We start from the raw sequence: 15210 nt of genomic DNA on the forward strand, positions 1-15210 counted from the left end.
TCGAACTCTCGCTTCTCCGATAACCTTCGAGAGGCCAGAGAAAATCTCGACGTCGCCCGGGTACAGCAGGCTGAACAGTACAACCGGGGGCGACGTGACTTGCAGTTCGAGGTGGGAGATTTTGTACTCCGGCGTACTCACCCACTGAGTGACGCCGCTCGAGGCTTCGCAGCCTCCCTCGCCAACAGGTGGGAAGGTCCGTTTCGCGTGCGCGAAAAGTGCTCGCCACTCACTTACAAACTAGTTAACTGTGAGTCTAGTGAGGAAACCGGACCTGTTCATGTCACCGACCTTAAACGATTTTTCCAAGCAGAAGACGAAGATTCCTCGCAGGACCGGAACGACACTGACGGCAGTCCCGTTCCGGAAACCCCCTTGTCTCCACCAAGGCGGCGGTATAACCTGCGACGTCGGTTACACCAAAGAGAGAGGAACTTTTTTTTTGTCTCCTTGGCCTCTTTCGCATTTTGGGGTAGTTTTCTACTTCCACGGATCTGCCCCTTTTTCAAGAGAGGGGGGAGAAGATTGTGTGCCCACCTCGGATCCGTTATTTCAAACTTTCTGGAAGGGGTCCGAAAATAACGTCAGGCTCAGCCCTCAACTGAGTCCCATGTCGTCTGCTTCCATGTTTTCTACGAAGCTGACTCATGGACAAAACCGTCGCCACACCCGCCATCTAAACGACACGGCGGCCGGTCTCATCGTGGACCGCGGCCACCCTCTACAGGACCACGGGCAAAGCAGCCACCTGGTGGAGCCCTGATCCCGAACAAGCGACAAGCTGGAGCTGACCGAGCCGCCGCGCTCGCCAGCAGCCGCCGCGCTCGCCAGCAGCCGTTGCGCTCGCCCAGCAGGCGCCGGCCGGACTTAAACGTCAGTCCGCCCAACAGCGCCATCCACCCCCTGACGCCCACAACGTCTCCGTCATCGACATGCCGGACGAAGCTTGAGGGGGGGGGGAAGTGTGGGCACCCTGGCGGCTCCCAAGCCAAGTTGCCCGACTGCGAGGCTCAAGCCGAACTTTTCCCGCGTGGCGGCGACGTCACGCCAGCCACGCGCACATCGGATGCGCCGCCTTGATAAGACAGATCAGAGGCGGCGCACGGGGAGTCGCTGCCTGGACTCAGGCGCCGGTGGTAACAATGTTAATCGTCTCGTCCATGTCCCATTAAATGTAGTTTCTTGTTGTTGAAACCGTTGGCTCCGTGTTATTCCTCCGGGTCGGGTATGCAGCAAGGCAAACCGACCACAAGCTTGTGTCTTAGACACGCACGGGAGCAATTTCAATCGTGCTTAGCAGCAGAGATGAACATGAGTGGTTTGCGACCTAGGTAGGATGGGATAACAGTGTAATAGATGCAAAAACTGTGAGCCTTAATGAGAATCAAAAAGCAAGTACCCCATGTTTCTAGAGATAGCGTCCTTGATATTATCTGAGTGGCTTTCAGCTGCTAAAAGTGCAAACCAGCACTGCTTATCGCACAACCCACACGCGCTCGAAATAGTGATTATATATGCGAACCACGTGACGTGCGTAAGCAATGGACGTGCAGTTGCACGGAGGAACAGAGCAACAAATTTCAAGTTGTGCAACTTGATATCAAAGCAGCAGACTACGAATAACGAAGTTATTGTATTTGAAGTGATAAGCAGGAGCAAGGTTAATGTACGCCAAGTAGATATACCACTCGCGTAAGAGCTGCTGACCGACAAGGTTTCGGATCAGACCGGGTTTCAGTTTTATGAAATCATGAATTATCTTGCGAGAATGCGGTTCCAACTTCTAACAATGAAGTAGGTACTAAAAGGAATAATTTGCTCATTTTTTTCAACTAGCTGACGTCAGGGTCCCGGATCTCGGGCCGCAGAACCTCAGGCAATCTCACGGTTAACGACTCGACCTCACCTCAGCCGACTTGCTTAACTGCTTACGGTTGAAGAATAACAATCCAGTCGCAGGTGGTGTAGCGCTTATAATCAGAGTTTTTTCGCGCGCATCCGACTCGGGATACACAGAGAGAATAGACAAAAGAAAGGATTGTAAAGCCGACCAGGCTAACCACGCTCATTGTTGCCAATCGAGTCAATAAAACCGAAACCAAGTCAAAATAAAGAGATTTTGGCGCACGTTTTGTAATCTGGCGCATAATGGCGTGAGGTATTGGCTCTGGCGCAGTTTCAGCAACATGGCGCACGATGGCGCAGACACATGCGTTTGCCGCAAAATGGCGCAAATGGCGCAGTCGTTCCACCCCTGAAAGCGATATATATTAAATAGAATGTTTCCATAACCTTAGTTTGTAGGTTTGTAGGTTTGTAGAACTGCTGGTCCTATATATTTTTCTTATCTCTCATGATCCATAGCTTTCATAAATTATTGAATGCTCATTGGAGCTGGGTGTCGAACAAAAAATTAACCCTACTGATCACACTGTTCTTCAATAAACTAATTGATTAATCCGTTGGTTAATTTTTTTCCAGTTATATTACAAGAAAGACGTTAAAACCACACATTATTTTTACGATATGTAATAAATGCCATATTGATGTCCTATTTTAATTTTCACCTTGTGATGCCTAAAAAATATGCACGCGGGGAGCCTTCTAATGAGAAGTCATTTTTAGTTTAATATTTAAACAGTATAAACTCCCTCGATGACAATCACAAGCATGCAGGAGTGGCTAAAAGAAACAAAGACCCCAAAAATATAAAAGCAGGCTCTCTGACTTATTTTCCAATTCTTTTTGCACAAAATTTTAACTAAACGGCAAAGAAAAATACCGTAATTAATTCATCACTCGAATAATCTCAAGGTTATTCAATGAACTGCCCAGTCCCGATATATGTTAGGTTAGGTCGGAGGGTTATCGGAAAGTCTCTTGAGAGTCGCTAGCCTACATCAGTGAAAGAGTGTAGCTGCGGCCGATGCTGTATGTGTCGTTGTGCGAGTCGTTAGTTGGAGTCGCAGAATCTACTACATTTGAGTAGAAGATGTTCTAGCCAGAAATTTACAATATTAGTCTCTGACATCCGCGGCATTCCCCCAAATTATTGAAGCTGGTGAACCAACACTACCGAGAAGAGCATCTGATAATAGACACGCTGCTGAGTTGCTCGGTTGCATTCGTGTATTCCACTCGCGGCATATATTAGACCAGTTCGTGTCAATTGCCGCAGTTGTCTTGCCAACGAATAGTTTGCGTATCGTAACTAGAACAGGCATTTTGTCCTCACCGCAAGGTGGTAGAATAGTTCCGACTCCAAAAAGCTTACCCGCTCCGTGGCACAGTAAGGAGAAACCTTGACTGCAGCGGAACTTTCTTACTCAGAAAAGCTAGCAATAGCACGATAATTTCCGATAGACCACTAAGCTCTCTCAATGCACAATGTTTAATCCGAGGTTGACTTCCTTGTCTTGCAAATTTCTGAACTGGTGAACCCATAAGTCCTTTTAAAATAAAAAAAAAATATATATGTAACATGATTAGCGCAGTTCACCCAAAAACAGGCATTTGTCGTGGTGATCTCTCCTTCCCAACGTCTGCCTGCAGTAGACGACGCATCCACAGAAGCGATTAATTAAATTTAGGCCGTACGTTGGTAATACAAATCGATCTTCATTCAAGCACCGAAGAGTACCGCACCTTTTTCCCCTAAAATTGTTTTCTCACCGATACTATACGGCAAAAAACGCAAGAATGTACATGCGAACGTGGAGAGCCTATTGGGCAGCCATGCTTCTATCCCCGCTTCGATGATGATGATAGCACAACAGTAGCGCCACCTCTAGGTCGATCGTGAGGCCAATAGAAATTATGCAGATTTTTTTTTTATTTTATCTTAAGCTTTTTTTTTCCACCCCTAATCAATGTTAAGCATATTGTCACGGGTGGTGACCAAAAACAATAGATGAACAGGAAGAAATAAACGTTTAATGTGGCGAACTTGTGCCAAAAATAAAAGAGTACAAAAGATAATAACAAAGCGTCGCGGGCGTCGAAGTCGGCGAAACCGCAGGAACGAGCGCTGGGGCGAGACTGAACACGCACTTTCTAGAACAACATAAGCAGGGATAAACGACAGAAGTTATGTCCGGAGCAAGAATAAACAAGAAAGTTCTAAAGTCCGTGACCCTGCGCGCGGCATTACCCCCCCCCCCCCCCCCCTTTAAAAGCGCATCGTCCCGATGCAGCACAAAACGAAAAACAAAAAAAACAAAAAAATCCAAAACAAAACGACATCAGAATCGCGAGCCACAGTTCACAGTTCAGAGTTCACAGTTCACTCGTCGACTAGAGTAAAAAGTTCTATCGTTCGTAATACGGCTTCAGCCGGACGACGTGCACCACATCGGGTCGCGGCTGACGTCTTGCAGATGGGCGCGTTCCGTCGGGAAGGACTTCGTAGTTTAAGTCCCCAAGACGGCGAAGCACCTTGTAGGGTCCAAAGTAGCGCCTGAGAAGCTTCTCGCTGAGACCGCGGCGCCGTATTGGTGTCCACACCCATACCCGGTCGCCGGGTTGATAGTGGGCGTCACGCCGGCGAAGATTGTATCGGCCGGCGTCGACATGTTGCTGGTCTTGAATTCGTAGCCTTGCAGTTGGCGGACCTCTTCTGCCCGTTGAGCAACCACCTGGGCGTCATCGCTTCCGTCGTCGACTGGATCGTGCGGCAACATAGAGTCTAGCATAGTCGTCACCTTCCGGCCATACACCAGCTGGAAGGGTGTCACTCTTGTGGTCTCTTGTACGGCCGTATTGTAGGCAAATGTGACGTATGGCAATACCTCGTCCCATGTCTTGTGCTCCACGTCGACGTACATGGAGATCATGTCGGTGATGGTCTTGTTGAGCCGCTCCGTCAACCCGTTTGTCTGCGGATGGTATGCAGTTGTCCGACGGTGGTCCGTCTGGCTTAGACAAAGGATCTCCTGGGTTAACTGCGCCATGAACGATGACCCTCGGTCTGTGATCAGGACTTCGGGGGCGCCATGCCGGAGGACGATGGACTCGATGAAGAACTTTGCGACTTCGACAGCAGTCCCCGAAGGAAGGGCTTTCGTCTCGGCGTAACGCGCAAGATAATCTGTGGCGACGATTATCCAGCGGTTTCCCAGGGTCGACGGTGGAAAAGGGCCCAGCAAATCCGTTTCAATTTGCTGGAACGGTTTGGTTGGAGGTGGAATCGCCTGAAGGCGACCTGCTGGCTTTGACGGCGGTTTCTTGCGTCGCTGGCACTCATGACACGATCGCGTGTAGAGATGGACGGTCTTCGGCAGCTTGGGCCAATAGTATTTTTCACGTATTCGGGCTAGTGTTCGGCTGTAACCGAGGTGTCCTGAAGTTGGGTCGTCGTGGCAGGCTTGAAAAATCTCTTCTCGAAGGCTGGTGGGGACTACCAGAAGCCACGACGAATTACTGGTTCCAAAATTGTTCTTATAAAGTACACCTCTTCGAATAGCGAAGGTCGGCAGGACTCGTCAAAAGACACGAGAAACGGTACTTCCTCGTCCTTCTAGATGCTCAATCAGGGCGCGGAGCTCCGGATCGTCTGGTTGAAGTCCTGCCATGTCGTTGGTGTCCACGGCACCTAGGAAACACTCGTCATCATCCACGTCGGTACAGTCTGACGTTTCCACGGGGGCTCTGGACAAGCAGTCGGCGTCGCTATGTTTCCGTCCTGACTTGTAGACTACGGTCATGTCAAATTCTTGCAGTCGAAGACTCCATCGAGCCAGGCGTCCTGAAGGGTCTTTGAGGTTTGCAAGCCAACAGAGCGAGTGGTGGTCTGTGGCCACCTGGAACGGGTTCCCGAATATATACGGACGAAACTTTGTGATCGCCCATACAACCGCGAGACATTCTTTTTCCATCGTGGAGTAATTTTTCTCCGCTTTTGACAGTGTCCGACTTGCGTAGGCAATAACTCGCTCCGTGCCTTCCTGTAGCTGTACAAATACCGCACCAAGTTCGGAGTTACTTGCGTCCGTGTGAATTTCGGTTTCGGCGTGCTGGTCGAAATGTCCGAGGATCGGAGGTGTCTGAAGTCTTTGTTTCAGTTCGTCGAACGCCCGTTCTTGTTCTTCTGCCCAGTGAAACTTCACGGCGTCTTTCGTAAGATGTGTGAGGGGCGCCGAAATTTTGATGAAATCTTGAACGAAGCGCCTGTAGTACGCGCACAGCCCCAGGAATCTGCGGATGGCCTTCTTGTCCGATGGTCGAGGGAATTCGGCTACGGCGGATGTCTTCGCGGGGCCAGGGCGTACTCCTTCGCTACTAACGACATGACCAAGGAACTTAAGTTCGGCGTATTCGAAGCGGCACTTCGTTGGCTTGAGTGTGAGCCCTGCGGTCTTCATGGCTTGGAGCACGGCCCTAAGCCATTTCAAGTGCTCGTCGAAGTCGTGCGAAAAAACGACGACGTCATCCAAAAAAACGAGGCAGCTCTGCCACTTCAGTCCCGTTAGTACAGTATCCATGACCCGCTGGAAAGTCGCCGGCGCCGTACAGAGTCCGAAGGGCATCACCTTGAACTCGTAAAGTCCATCGGGCGTGACAAAGGCAGTCTTCTCGCGGTCCCGTTCATCGACCTCAATCTGCCAGTAGCCACTCTTCAAGTCCATCGACGAAAAGTACCGGGTGTGGCGTAAACGGTTGAGGGTGTCATCTATGCGGGGAAGCGGATAGACATCTTTCTTTGTAACAGCGTTCAGCAGCCTGTAGTCCACGCAGAACCTAATGCCGCGCGCAGGGTCACGGACTTCTAGAACTTTCTTGTTTATTCTTGCTCCGGACATAACTTCTGTCGTTTATCCCTGCTTATGAAAGTTCTAGAAGTCCGTGACCCTGCGCGCGGCAATATCATAGTTTAGCATGAAATGCGATTGGACCTGGCGTCCCGTGGCCTTCGCCTTTAGTCCATTGTACTATTAGACAAAGTATAATGGCCCTAATGACAGCATTCGTTTGTGTGCTACACATGACACAAAAAGATGACGGCTTGTTTTATCAAAGCACTAGTATACAGAAATGCTGGCAGGCACCAGCATGCTAGGCTTTTGAACACATCTCGCTATCACTTGGGGAAAATAAATATAACACCAGGCTGGGAATGTGAACCGTCGAGGGCTCGGCAAGTAAGGCCAAGAACCTCGAGGGGTATCAAGGGAAGATCAGAAAAAGGGTGCTGGTGACAGCCATTTTCTCTTACGCCGTGTCTACAGTGCCATACGAGTCACCTGGTACTTAAAACCGGGTGTTCAAATGTCGTCCAATGGTGCACACACTCCTTCAAAAACTTAAAACATTATTTTATGCCGCACACGCTTGTTCAACAAAAGCCCAGTTCAAAGTTGAAATAGTGTGCCTGTGCACGTGAGTGAACGGGAGATCAGACGGCATTTTAATGTGCCGTTAGTTTGTTGGTTTTATTTTTACACAAAGTCAAGGAGGTTGGGACAAAAGGTAAATGGAATCACCTGACGAGGGCCCCATTACCAGTACAGTTTCAGAAATTTAGCACAAAAGAAGCGAAAAAGTTTGACGATCTGCAATGATGTTCAGAAGATAAGCCGAATTTCTCCAAATGATGCTGCAATCAAGCCTCTTTTTTGCTTGTTCCTACAACTTAACAACTGCTACACATTACCAACAGCCCCATTCATACTCTGCTGTCAAGGATGCGTGATCATCCGGTATCGAAGTAATCAGGTAAGCATAGCACAATCGCTGTCGTATAAACTTCCAAGCTCAAGCACCAAGCAGCAATTTGCTCGCAGCAAATGGCTTTGTATGCTTTGCATTGAGCCATGACCAGAGCACATATGTATGTGCTTCTAAGTGAACGAAGTAACAGTTGCATATAATAAATAAGAGAAATAATAAATAAAACAAGAAATTCAAAATAGCCGAATTTGAACATTCAGCGACCTAGAAAACTTTGAACCTGAATCTCACAAGATTGGAGACATCCCTGGCTAACACGTAGTATGCATGCCATTTTCGACCGTGTGAAGCGCGCGCAAAAGAACCAACTTAGATGGCTCTTTCTTTGTCCAGACGTGGCTCACCTCTCTCCATCACCCGTTCCGTAAAAACTTAATTACAAAAATCAGTGGCGCTAATTGATTGTTTTGCAAACTTTGTCCTTGCCATTCAAAAGAAACTGACAAGCGTAGACGCTTTTTTTTTTCTTTACCATCCAGTAGAGATCTTGTTAGGGAGGGCGTTTTCTACACAAAAGAACCATGCTTTTCGTCACGCAAAATTAAATCACACATTGCGGCAAGCTCAAACTCTGCAAGAACATTGCCCTGCAAGTTGGAGCAAGATGCCGATATACAAGTCTTTCAAGTGACGTCACGCTAAGGAAGGACGATGCCCCGTACCATACTGGTGGTTGACCTCACACCGCGCGGATGCGCTTACCAAGACGTAGGATGCCGCTAACTGCCCTTACATACGCTGACGTGCACCATATTTTCAATAAAGGTGCCTAATTGTGTTACATGTAAACTTGGAAAACCACGCCGAGCTTATAATGTAGGCGTTTAGCCAGTACGTGCGGAATTTTTCGGCGTTGGTGCGATTGCGTTAGGAGCAGAAACTTTCGCTATGCCGCCGACAAAGTAACGCAAAAAAAACTGTCGTGTGAAAAAAAAAAAAGCAGAAGCTTAAATTCGCGTTTTAAAATTTGACGAGCGGCTCTAGGAGTCGCTTGTAGAAAAATTGTTACGATTTAGCGAAATACGGGTAAACAACACAAGGTTACCGTCATACGTACACTCTGAGACAAGAGTAAATAAAAAAAAAAACGGGCAAAACAACTCTCATTGTTTAAGGGTTCATATAATGCCGTTTCCTAACCAGCTCGCCTGCATACTTTCGCTCCTTGCAAAGGTTACCGTCTTGCGCACGGCGCAAACCGATGTCCCGGCGGCGGCGTCTCGGCGAGCTTGCACAAAGGGGTTGCCGCCGACCGGTCGCCGTCTGGCCGGGCTCGTAGCTCGACACTCGCCCGTACTCGGCCGGGCGCCCCGAAGTTGCGTTCGAAGCGTGGAAACAGGGTTATGTAACGAAAGGCAAAGGCCATCTACACAACAAACGGGCAAAAGCCGATGCAAAGGTGTGGCGCGAATGTAAACAACGGTAGAAAAGCGCAGTCGCTCGCCGCTATGAAATGTGTCCCGCAAACTCGGTGATCCGTGGCCGCATCCCTGCCGCTCATACTTTCGCTAACTTGACGGCTACTCTGTCTCGCGGAGCATGCCGGCGAAACGATCTTCGGGATAGGTAGTAATTGCTACAGTCGAGCGCGGCGCAGTTTACCATTGCTTTCGCTGCAAAGGGCCGCCGAGTCAAGCACCAGCATGGTGGATACCGGTGTTCGACGTCATCTTGTGACATAGGTGCAAGGCATGTATACTACGAGCCGACGTCCACTTGAACCTAATTCACCCACTTAAACCCAATTCACCCCCCCCCCAAAAAAAAAAACAAAAAACGTTTGGGGCGCTTTGTAGAATGTTATCTTTATGAAGAATCTTATCAGCACAAAGGAAGGCACCGTAGTCTTTCATGCCTAACCAGCTTTCCTAGTAAAACTCCACACAGGTCCAGTGTCATATTTTTTCAGCGATTTAGGCTTAAGTATAGGTTTCATCCTCGAGAAATTTTGAGATTCTTTAATACCAATTTTGGTCGAGGTAACGTCACGTTCTCGAACTTCAGCCTCTTTTTCTAACCTAGAGGACTTCATTCCGGCGGGGTCGGAGCCAGCTGCGACGTGAAGTTTAATTTTGCGGTTCAGAGAAACAAGTTCTCTGTTCTAGAAAACACCCCCAAATTAGTTCAAACACGACAATCGAGCTTTTTCACGGTTTGCTTAGGGTTTCAACGAGCACAAAGATGTGCTGCCCATCAGAGCCCTAAATAAGAACTTTTCAGAATTCCAGGAGTTTCCGACCTCCTCACATCCAGACAAAACTGGCGACGGCGTGTTCGCACTATTTCCGAAGGTAAAAGTTGAAATTAGCCGACAAGGTAAAAGAAACCTCCTTTCGGCCTTTCTGTGGCGCCGCGGTTCTCCTGAACCAAAATAAATAAATGTTATTATTATTAAACGAAAACAGAGCGCTACTTGCAACGCTGTTTTTTGCGCTTTTACCCTCGGAAATATGGATCACCAACTAGCCCAAATGCATACCCTTCTATTGTTCGCACTAACAGTGTCGCTCTCTGTATAAGTTAAGATTGAGTAAGCTTTATAAATAAGGAATTACCAGAGAATACAAAACTGCGTTAAAGTAAAGAACGAGCTTACCTGAAACCTATTTGAAGACAAAAGGGAAGCTAATCTGCGCTGACCTGAAGATCACGAAGAGAGAACGAACGAGCGTACGCTTCCCGTTTCCCGCGAGAAATTAACTGCGGTAACCTTCATCAGCTCACACTCAATACATAAAAAGAAACGGTCGCAGACGTTTATTTCTTCTTTTTTTTTACGAATTTCGAAATATCGTTTGCAATAACTGATATCTATTACGATTTAAAACAACGGACGATATAACTGAGTACAATCACAGAAACCGAGCGACACTGAAGTATAGTTGCAGTACAGGCTAGATGGCGCAAGCTACCGCCTGTTAGAAAGGGTACCGCTGCCATTTACCCATCCGTTGCTCGACGCTTGTATACCGTGCTACCGTCTGCCCCTATTTCAGCTTGATTTCAGCCGATTTTAGCATGGATTCTTTCGGCGCCCAGGGGCTGCTGTGTTAATGTGATGCAATTTCAGGAGAGCTGCACTAGGTGCTCAGAATAACGCTTTGGCATTGCCCATTTTGCACGTTTTTCGCGGCGAAGCTAATCCGAGTTGATCGAACGATGCTCTTTTACGGCATGATTAAATTGTTAATCATGCCGCAAAAGAGCATCGTTCGATCAACTCGACAGTTCTATGTGGCATGGATCACTGCTCCGAGAAGTTCCAGACCGCCGTCTCTTATAGCTGCCACCTCTACCGGAGTCACCGTGAGCACCTCGATCTATCCGCTAGTGGCGGCTGTGATCCCGGTGCCGTTGGAGGAACGGGACCCCACTCAAGACAATTTGATGGAGAGAATGAATAAATGAAATCATCTGACGACCCGCCTCAAGAGCAAGCCGACATTCACCCTCTTGCTCCTACCCGTAAATTCTGCTGTGCGTTCAGAAAAGCAAGGAGTGTATCGATGAAAAAATGCGGATGAACCTCTATAATTGGGTGAGAAATTGCGCTAGCTAGAGATAAGCACTTGTTTACCAATGCTACCCCTCAAGTCGCCTTCGAAGATAATCGGTTGTGCCCGGTCGTACAACCCAGAGCACAAAATGTAACCGGCGGGACGTAAAAAAAAAAAAAAAAAAAAATTGCAGTGTGGTGCAGTTGTTGTTAATAGTAAGCGGCATCATGATGTCTTCAAAAACAAGAAGAGGACGGAGATCATTTGCATATCTGAGCTTTATTTTTTACTCAAGTCGTCGCACCAACGTTACTGAACGTGAAAACAAAATGAGCGGTCGGTCAAAGTGTTGAGCACAATCAACAAACGCCATGCATTCACTGTTTCGGGGCGACCCCTACACTTTGGCTTCAATCACGTTTTATGGCTTACCTTTACGGGGGGAGGTGCCAAAGTACGGCCGTGAGAGTATGACTAACATCTTAGAAGCGGGAACAGCTGCCGATACGCACGACTACGACATGATGACGCTCGTCTCAATTCCAATTTAGTCGTTACGCGCATCATCGAACTTCCGACCTTTTCCGGCGCTACGCGCAAGCGGGTGCGGCGTTTGCCCGACTCGAGGCCTATCGCGTCCTCGGAAAGCCGTCTTTGAGCTGCTTTGCACATGTAGACTCACTTGATCAAGGGCATGGGCATCACATACGCTCCATGACACAAAACACGAAAACACCACACGCCGCAACGGGTGGTTCAGATCGGAGAAATGCACAACACACACACATGCTTCGACTGGTTGACTGGGCCGCTGGGCGACGGAGCTCACGCTGGGACGAGATTTCCTTTCGTAAGCAAAGGTTGACCGCCCGATTAATTAAAATTGCACATTAACAGGTAGAAAATAAACGAATCAATTTGGCGGAACTGGTTTAGAGGTGGATGGCAAGTCACTCGGAGATGTACAAGTTATGATACAGCTGACATGACTGCTGGGGTCCTGCCGTTCGATTGTTTTCTAGTTGCACTCCAAAATCCGTTAAAATAATAGACAAAAACCTAATTCTTACTGTAACTAATGCCACGCCAAATATTGTTCTGACAGACCATTATTGGGGCTCGAGAAGTATATGAACATATTACTTAATTTAGCGGCATTATTTCTTTTGAAAGATCAGATAGGAGGTATTCCTATATCCATTAGAATTCAATCTAGATGGCTGGTCGATGGCGGTCGCAATGGTATACCGGTACACCCACCGTGCACCCGCCGATTGCGTTGAGAGAGGAGGAGGGGCATGGTGGGAGCACAAGTACACCGTTTGAGCCGCCGCCAGGTGTCTCTGACCGAACCGGGGTGTAAGGGTGCGCGATGCACCCCCGTACACCCTTTTTTTTGTGTTTTCCTACCCCAGTTATAGGTACACTTTGGCCTTTGCTTCACTTTTGTGGCACTAACTTGCCGAACAAAACCATGGTTTGGCCCAGAGAACGGTGCAACCTGGGTAAGAATAGGGAGTTACTGGAGTTGCTCTAGCTTTGTTCCAACAATCAGCAGGAAATATCCCGAATCTACTAAAACAAGGCGTTCAGCTGCGTCACGTGTTCAGTCAGTAAAGTCAGAAGCACAGCACGAGCAAAAGAAAACAGAAAGGAATACGCGAAAAACAAAAATCAAGCTTACTTGAGGCTGGTTAAAAACGAATTCCTGGAAGTGACATACTGTTGAGATTGAAGGCATGCCCAAAAGAAACCTTTGTAATATCGGAGGAGACGAGAACATCCAACATCCGGCTTTCCTATAAACTCAAAAACTATATTGTGTGCAAGACATAAAGAGAGATCCCAGTGTTTACCAACTTAAGGTGTGCGGATTAGTTCCGCAGCAAAGAGTATTCACTAAGCTTTAAGATCATGCACGCCTAAGGAAGACCCTTTTTAATGTCAGGAGGGTATGAAGCAGTTCCTAAGCCTCGCTTCCCATTAGAGATAGAGTTAAAAGGTGGCATGGCATGAAGGACCCCTGAATACGTAGATAGGGCGGCGCGGACTAGTTCCGCAGCTTCGGGCTTCCTCTTAGCTTAAACATAAAAGTCTTATTGCTTTTCTTTCTGTGAAGATGGGGGAAAGACATGTTCATTAAAGTAAGAGACTGCACAAACTAATATAAATATTACCTTACTCAGTAAAATTTAAAAAAAAGAATGAAAGGAAATGGCAAAAGCTTCAAAGGAAAAAATAGGTTATTATGAGTATACATTTCGATTCTTAAAGAGGACGGACGAGGAGAAAAGCAGGTACCGAGAGTAAAGTGGGGAGGTTCGGTGCGGATGCCTGAAAAGGACTTTGTTTTGAATTGGTCTAGTGTAGGTATGGAGGGAACAAAGCAGGGCCCTGAAAAAAAGTTTGTATTGCATTACATAGAGGTTTATCGGATGGAATACAAGAAAAAGCATATGCCTTTTAAAAGGAAGTAATACTATCACTCAGCGGACCACAAACCGTTACGGCTATGTAACAACTTAATGGGAAAAAAATATTTAAATTCATTATGTCAAAATTTTAGCTCTAGAATACAACACAAAAGAAAACAGAAAAAGGAAAAGTTCGGAAGAGTAATTAAGAATAACTCTTAAATAATAAAATGGACGAACCATCATTCCTTAATAAACCCATTATTAAATATGTGTCTTCTTTAATATAACTGAATAAAAATAATTACACAAGCAAAAAAAAAAAAAAAAAACAGTGAAGAAACCTTGTCGTTGTCTCAACAAAGACACAAGACCAAGATGGCACAAAACTAAATGAAAAGAATATTCGAAACTACGCGATTTTTACCCTTATTTTCTGCTAGAAAAAAGGGCGCTGACAAAACACAAGCCCGTACCCTAGTATTTTCGCTGCCCGATATTTATTTTTTTTTCTAGTCACTTTAAAATCAAAATTTCTTTTTTTGGACATATGCCCTATTTATTTTTATTTGGTTAAGTACTGTTATTCCGTTTTATGGTGCAGGAAGAAAGACACATTTTATTTTTCTTCATTTTTGCTTTCACTTAGAACTTGAGTAACAACACGGGTGCCACGGCAGGGTTCGCCCGGTGATAATGTTGAAGAGGTCAACGCACGAGCTTCAGGGGAACGCTGACGCTGTAGTCATCCGACTGCCTCCGTTATATGAGTGCGGAACCGGAAACGATTAGGTGCCTGCCGTACATAATTCATTCTATATAAGAATTCATTACACTCTCGGCCACGAATTAACGCACGCAAACACACAAACAAAAAAAAGCATATGCACACACCATCAAAAGCGCATACATACCCTCTTTCACTTTCTCAGGAGCACGTCTTGCATAAAACACAAAAAAAACGGAGACAAATAACAGTCTAAATATACAATCAACAGCCGCGAAAGCGTTCCACCGAGAGTTCCGAATTTAGTATAAGCACGGATTAAGAGAAGTGCGTTTATCTTTTTTTTTTTTTTATATCACACAACTGTTATTTATGCTTCAACAGCTGGAACAATCGTGCGCGTGAATTGAAGGGGCGCCAATCAGATTTTAGAAAGAGTGAATAGCGTACGAGCCGACGGCAAAATATCATGCGTCGGTCTCTTTCAGCCCAACACTCTAACACAAAGAGGATTCATCTTGGGTTTTCGCAATCAACGGAACAGCACGAAAAAGTTATTACCCATTCATGGAATAGTAATTAGAAAGAATCGTACACGTTCAGGTGATTTATTTTTCACGGATGAGAATGTCTGTTGTGACATCTGGGAAGAGAGATATTTGTGTGAACTAAGATTGTTTGCCGCCTGAAAATTGCGTTCGCTTTTTTGTCCGTCATAACTTATAACTCAAGGTACGCCGCGGCGCATTTTTTGCAGGCGGTTAACGAATCACTGACGGAGGCGTGGAAAAAAAAAAAAAAAAAAGACACATAAATATTTTTGTTGTCTTTTTTTGTAAAAAACTAA

Source organism: Ixodes scapularis, unplaced genomic scaffold, assembly GCF_016920785.2.
Source record: "Ixodes scapularis isolate PalLabHiFi unplaced genomic scaffold, ASM1692078v2 PGA_scaffold6__148_contigs__length_123643588, whole genome shotgun sequence".
Classification (NCBI taxonomy): domain Eukaryota; kingdom Metazoa; phylum Arthropoda; class Arachnida; order Ixodida; family Ixodidae; genus Ixodes; species Ixodes scapularis.